Consider the following 6,830-nt stretch of genomic DNA (forward strand, 5'->3'; position numbering starts at 1 on the left):
AAATGTTCAGTCTTTGATGGGTGAAATTTCTGCAGTTTTCTGAGGGAGACACAAAAATATAATCCAGAAAAACAATTGCAGCACCTGGATTTCTGAAGTCAGGTATTCACTTTTGGCTGAATGGTCATAACATTTTGTATGTAGTCTATCATGCACACACCTCAACAGCTGCTGTGTTGTCTGAGATGTGAGGCAAAATTTCAGTGTGCAGCTGAAGTCATATCCCTTAAAAGTGTTTTCTTGTGTCATCAGGTTTTTATAATTAACCCTTTTTTTTTGACAGTTATTAGCAGTTTGTTGTACATGTAAATGCATATAATCTGACCCTCGCTGATGAAAGTGACATGCCCATTTCGAATGACACCAAGTAGGTATAGCTGCAGGGCGAAGATCTCCAAATGGGGGTGGAATCTCCAAGAGAGGGCGGGGTTAATCTAGAAATTGGCGAGGTTACTCCAAAAGGGGCCAACTCCAAAACCTGTACCCTGTACATACAAGTGCTCCACCAAAGATTGCATCCTAGTACTAGTCCTCATCAGCAGGCTGGTGGATTAAATGAATCTCTGGGGGTTAACATCCAGAGGTTAACAGTGCCCTCAGTCCCCTTCCACCCATAAACATCCTGCCAATGTTACCTTTGAACTCCAATTCATCTCCTCACATTAAAGGATTTGCCTTCTGTACCCTCCAATTGGTTTCAAACCAATCAAGGACTCTGAAACATTAATCCTATGGAATAGAGAGGAAATGCTGCAGACCTCCCTGTTCTCATCTGAAAAGAGTTGCATAAACAGCAGAGCACTACAAAATCAATCTTTGATTTCATTTTTAAATTTATAAGTTTTATGTGTTAACATTATTTAATGCATTGAGCAAACATGAATTAACAATACTTTATTTTCATAAATTATCATTAAATACGATCTATAAATAACATAAAAAATACATTGTTCATTGTTAGTTCATGATACCTAATGCATTTACTAATGTTAACAAATTGAACCTTATTGTAAAGTGTTACTTATTTTATTTATTGGATGTCATTAGCATGGCTCTTGCATCATAGCTTAGATGGATGATGGTGGGAATTGGTAAAGGTATGATTTGGACTCATGTTGTGAATAAAGCCTTGTTGCCACATATATGGCATTGCTAAGGCCACACTTTACCAGTTGAGCTACAGCTATATTTCTGCCTTTAAACCCTCAAAAAATCTTCCCCATTCACTTCCATTGTAAGTGCCTCACTGTAACCTCTATTTAGCTTTTTTTACAGAAAAGGAGGGACAAGTCAAAATTAATTTTTGTGGTAATCAACATTATGCCAAAAATAATGTCGATTGAATGTAACTTGTATTGAACCCCTAATATTCCTTTCAGTAAATGTAATATGTGTTTGACAAAGAGATCCAAAAGCCCCACCATGCTAATTCAGTTTGAAAATGCATCATCATAGGTTGCAGTGACCACTGGGAGCATGAAGGTCGCTGGTTTAGTTTTGGAACACACCGTTGAAAAATACTATTAAAGGTCTCGGTGACAATTGCCACAGGATTTTAGGTTTCCAGTTGGCTATCTAGAAGATCTGTACAATTTTGGGCAAGGAGAACCAAAACAATGTGTAGCTTATGATCATTACAAGAATTACAGTCAGTATGAAACTAAACTGAGCTCCATCATTCATTAGACATAATAATGACATGTTCATAAACTTTGCTATTATAATTACAGCCTGTCACAGTTTTAAATACTATATTATATAGTATATGTCTTTATGATCAGAGATGTGAAGAAATGCTTGATTCCTAATGTGGATCTCACTCATCAACAGTGCCCTCAGGATGTGTGTGCTGGTGAGGGCAGTTGTACTGTAAGTGCTGGCAGCGTAATGCACGTTCAGGCTCATCCCAATAGAAAGCTGCAGGTACCTCTGCTCTGGCAGAACATTTCTATTTCCCACCGCATGTGAAACAAATCTCAGAGGTCACCAGAAAGTGAGGTATGAAACAGCAAGGTGCTTCACTAGACTGCGCACAGCTCCATCAGAAGAAAACTTTTAAAGGCAATGCCAAATTATGTTACAAACTCTTCCTGTTGGAGAACACAAAGATGAGTGATATACTAACACAAACATCATACCAAAGGCCATGCCAAAACACATGACACATCTGTCTTCACTCTTGTATGCTACTTATTTGACATTCTTTAAATGTCACATTATATCCAAACATGTGACCCTAAGAGATTTACAATGGTTTATTATCCCTCTTGCTCACACTTGTAGTCACCTTGTCAGGTTATACCACCAGGAGAGTAGGATGCAAGTGCAGTTTGGAGTTTTAATGAAGGTTAGGCAACAGTACAGTTCAAACAACAAGCAAAAATCCAGCAATGAGTACAGGCAGAGGACAGATGATTGGCAGACAGGGATAATCAGGCTAGAAGCAAACTCGTGGTCAAAAACAGGCAAGGTACATCAACAAGGAATCAGGCAGAACTATGAAGGCTTGGTAACATCTTAGACACAAGGAATAAAGCATATACCTCACAGGGAATGAATGTGACAGAGTCTATTATAAAGGGTGCAGTGATAGCTGTGGTGATAATGTGCAGGTGAGGCTGATTAGAACTCTGGTGATTGGGATCGAGGTGGTGCATGGGAAATGGAGTCCGGGGTGGCCAAATTTGGATGCTGCTGTGACTGATGGGAATCGGAGTTCATGACACACCTCAGTCCTACTGAAAGTACCAAGCTTTGACAAACTCTGATAGTGGAGATCAGGATATTTTTACACTTTTTTTCTCCAGTGACTACTTCTCAGAGTAGGTTCCTATTTGAAAGTCAGTTGCTGTATAAACACATTCCTTAAAGTCTTGGTAAAAAAATAAATAAATAAAAAATAAAACATATACACCATTAATGGCCAGGAAAAAAGATACAGTTCATTGAACAAATGTTTACCTTTGGGGCATGTTGTCACAATGGAATCTGCAATTAATTTGTATTTATTTATTTATTTATTTTTGCCATTTCAACAGTGAAAATTATTCAAACACAACACAATTAATAAAACAAATTAAAAGATAACAAATAAGAATATCACAGCATTGTTTTGGCCAGCATATAATTAATATATTGCATAAATGTATCATATTTCAAACACATGTGACTTGCCCCAATAAGAATGTGACATTTTGCCCTGACCTGACATTTCTGAAAAGTACCCCTGTCCTGAGAACAGTTTAACCTTTGGAGGGATGACCCTCACCTTAATGTATGACAATGATGGTTTTATTGTACTTACTTGTTTACTCAATATATACAGCAAAACTATGATGATATTAGAATTTGAGTTGGAGGGTATAATTCATTACAATTATTATGACATTCTGGTTTAGGGTTTTACTGTAATTTCTAACTCAACCAACTTTCTATCAACCAAACTTGGAACAGTCCTTCGGACTGTTGTTACACTGTAATTCCAATAGACTTGCATTGGCAGAATGTTTAAATAAGCCAAGAGTCTGAAACGGAATGTTCGTTATTTCAGCTGTCAAAAAAATACAAAAACACATAAGGCAGTTTATCAATCTACAACCTTCAAAAAATAAAAAATATATTATAATTAATTAATTATATATATATATAGAGAGAGAGAGAGAGAGAGAGAGAGAGAGAGAGAGAGAGAGAGAGAGAGATAGATAGATAGATATAGATATAGATATATATTTATATTTATATATATATATATATATATATATATATATATATATATATTTTTTTTTTTTTTTTTTTTTTTTTTTTTCAGACAAGGCTTTGTCAAGCCAACATCCCACAGCTTGACAAACTTTACCTATCTAGTTTAATGTAAGAGGGTTTTGAACTAGGTGTTTGAAAACAACATACAAAACCATTACTTGAGAAAACACACATTTATGTAGGCTAATTGGACTTTTGTCTCAAAACTTTAGCTACTTAGACATAGCCTTTGTGACACCTTTCCTGTGTGACAACCAGCCCCTGTCTCCCCTATACTGTTGCTATATGTTTATCACTTCCTTTTGCAGGGTTTTGGGCTTTAATATCTTGCAAACATAGTTTCCAATACTCATTGTTTACTGAACAGGAAACTTTCATAACAGTCTTACACAAACATAATGTGGAAAACACATACAAATCTTGTGCACAGCCAAACACCACCATCTTTAGTCAAAACAATGCTTACATTGAAAGCAAAAGTTAGGATGAAAGACAGCAGCTAAAATGAGAATGCCTCCGGCAAATTTACAGGGCTTTGTTTCCGCTGTGTTGCAAATTGACAGGTAGAGCAATGTTTAATAGTCAAAGATGAAGTCACACTATTGATTACACTATTTGATAGATGGACAGAATTACTCAGGAATTAACCCTGTGTTGTTAAAATGTGTTTGTTATTTTCCATTGATATTACAGTACTTGATTTATCAGTTAAACATAATGCAGTAGCTAAAAAATACACTTCTTTAGATTCAACAGTGGGTTAGTAGGAGATAGTGTGATCATCAAGTGATTTGTTCAATTTATATAAAGTAGTTTAGTGTGTTTCAACGTGTAGTGTGTTGTGCCAGAATTAACTCTCAAAAATGCACCTGGTGTGGTGAGGCAGGTTGTCATGTAGTGGTAATGTTAGTTACTACTGAAACATTTTGAAGAAATTTAGTAGTTTCGAATCCTTAATTAAGATGTTTACTGTAATAGCAACTATTTAAGATGTATCTGTTTTTACAGAAATTTTGACTAATCTATGACACAAGTTGTCTGCTTGCAAAAGACAATAAAAGTGGGATTTTCCTCCCTGATTGCTCAAATGAATGAATAAATAAATAATATTAATATATATATATATAGAGAGAGAGAGAGAGAGAGAGAGAGAGAGAGAGAGAGAGAGAGAGAGAGAGAAAATAATAGTCTTTTTTTATTACAAACCTCTAAAATAGTGGGCTTTTTCTACTGCCATGTTTATACTTTGCTCAGTCACTGAACAAAAAGTAATTTTTTGCAATCTTTCTGGGTTTGTGAGAGCTAAAAGTGTATTATTATATGTTGAGAAACTAAGACATGGTATGGTGTAACATACTGTGTGTGTGTGTGTGTGTGTGTGTGTGTGTGTTTATACTATATTGTGAGGACCAAATGTCACCAAAAGGATAGTAAAACCTGAGATCACCTACATTGTGGGGACCAGCCAGCGGTCCCCATGAGGGAAATGGCTTATTAAACATACCAAATGATGTTTTTTTGAAAATGTAAAAATGCAGAAAGGTTTCTGTGAGGGTTAGGTTTAGGGGTAGGGTTAGGGGATAGAAATTATCGTTAAATCTGTATAAAATCCAAAAAATGCATGGAAGTCTATGGAGAGTCCCCACAATGATATAAAAACAGTGTGTGTGTGTGTGTGTGTGTGTGTGTGTGCGCGCGCACGTGCGCGTGTGTGCATGTGCGTGTGCCATCACAGTGAAAATGAGGTTTATAGCAATAGTAAAATTACATGAACAGCTTTAGATCATGAATAGCAGAATTGCTACATTTAGAGAAAACTAATAAACAGAAATTCAAATAATTCATAAGGACTCTGCGGACACCGCTGCATTGAAATAAGTTAAGTCTTTTATGCTGAGCATAAAAAATTAAAGGGTCTGGTCTGTGTATACTGGATTGTTAAACTGTGTTTAAATACAGTAATTATCTTATCTGAAATTCTTAATTATCTGAAATGCTCGTGACAACAGAGAAACATACTTGGTGTCATGCAGTAGGTGAGATCTGGAAGAATTTGCATGCTACTGAAGAACCTTTCATAAAGGTCAAGTGTTATAATCCGTCACTGCAAAAAGAGGAGCTGAACTAAACAGCTGTCATTAACTTGGTTCCATCACATGACAAAGTGCACTTAGCTGCACTACATTTAGGAATATTCATCTTTGTATCCCCCTTCTCTGTTTCTCTGCAACATTATCTCAAAGATAACATCAAAGGAGCTGAAAGTCCCACAGGAAAAAAATATGTGTGTGTGTGTGTGTGTGTGTGTGTGTGTGTGCGTGTGTGTGTATTTTCCTCATGACATTGTGACATAGATTTATACAACTTACATTGTAATGACTCAACACCATAGGATATTTCGAAACTGCTTTCTAAGTGTCATATACCTGGGGAACATATATATGTAGATAATACTTAACTGTAGTGTAACCTGTCATAAATTTACTTTCCATTTCACCTTTTTCACATCTTAAATAATAAGTCAAAGAAACGTTCCCAGCTTTAGACCTTCAAACAAAACATATTATATTGTTAAACATTTTATTAAACATATATTCTATCTTATTCAGTATAACTATTGCTTTATACAAATTCACTTCCATAAAACTTTACTCAGAATCAAAGGCACAAATAATTTACTTGCATATTCAGTTCAATACATACTTTAAATAAATAAATAATAGTCTGTATATCTGGTTATTATTTTAAGGTATTCTAGTCATTATAGTACATAGTGAATTACTTTGAAATTGGATTGCTTGAAGAGTAATTTATCTTTCTAAATTCCCATGAGCAGGTGTAATTGATATATCATATTCAGAATGCAGGAAAGAAATCCTATTTGAGAAGTTAAACCAGGTGCATTCCTCTTCAAATTGATTTCTGCTCAAAAGCTTTTTGAATCGCATTATTATTTTGAGACATGATCTTGTGTAAACATTACAAATGCAATGTTACCAGTCAAACATGTTTACCATTAGAGCGTAAAGTGCAGATCTATTTATTTCACTTGAAAAAATAAAATGTTAAAT

This window comes from Myxocyprinus asiaticus, chromosome 31 (genome assembly GCF_019703515.2).
Source record: "Myxocyprinus asiaticus isolate MX2 ecotype Aquarium Trade chromosome 31, UBuf_Myxa_2, whole genome shotgun sequence".
Classification (NCBI taxonomy): domain Eukaryota; kingdom Metazoa; phylum Chordata; class Actinopteri; order Cypriniformes; family Catostomidae; genus Myxocyprinus; species Myxocyprinus asiaticus.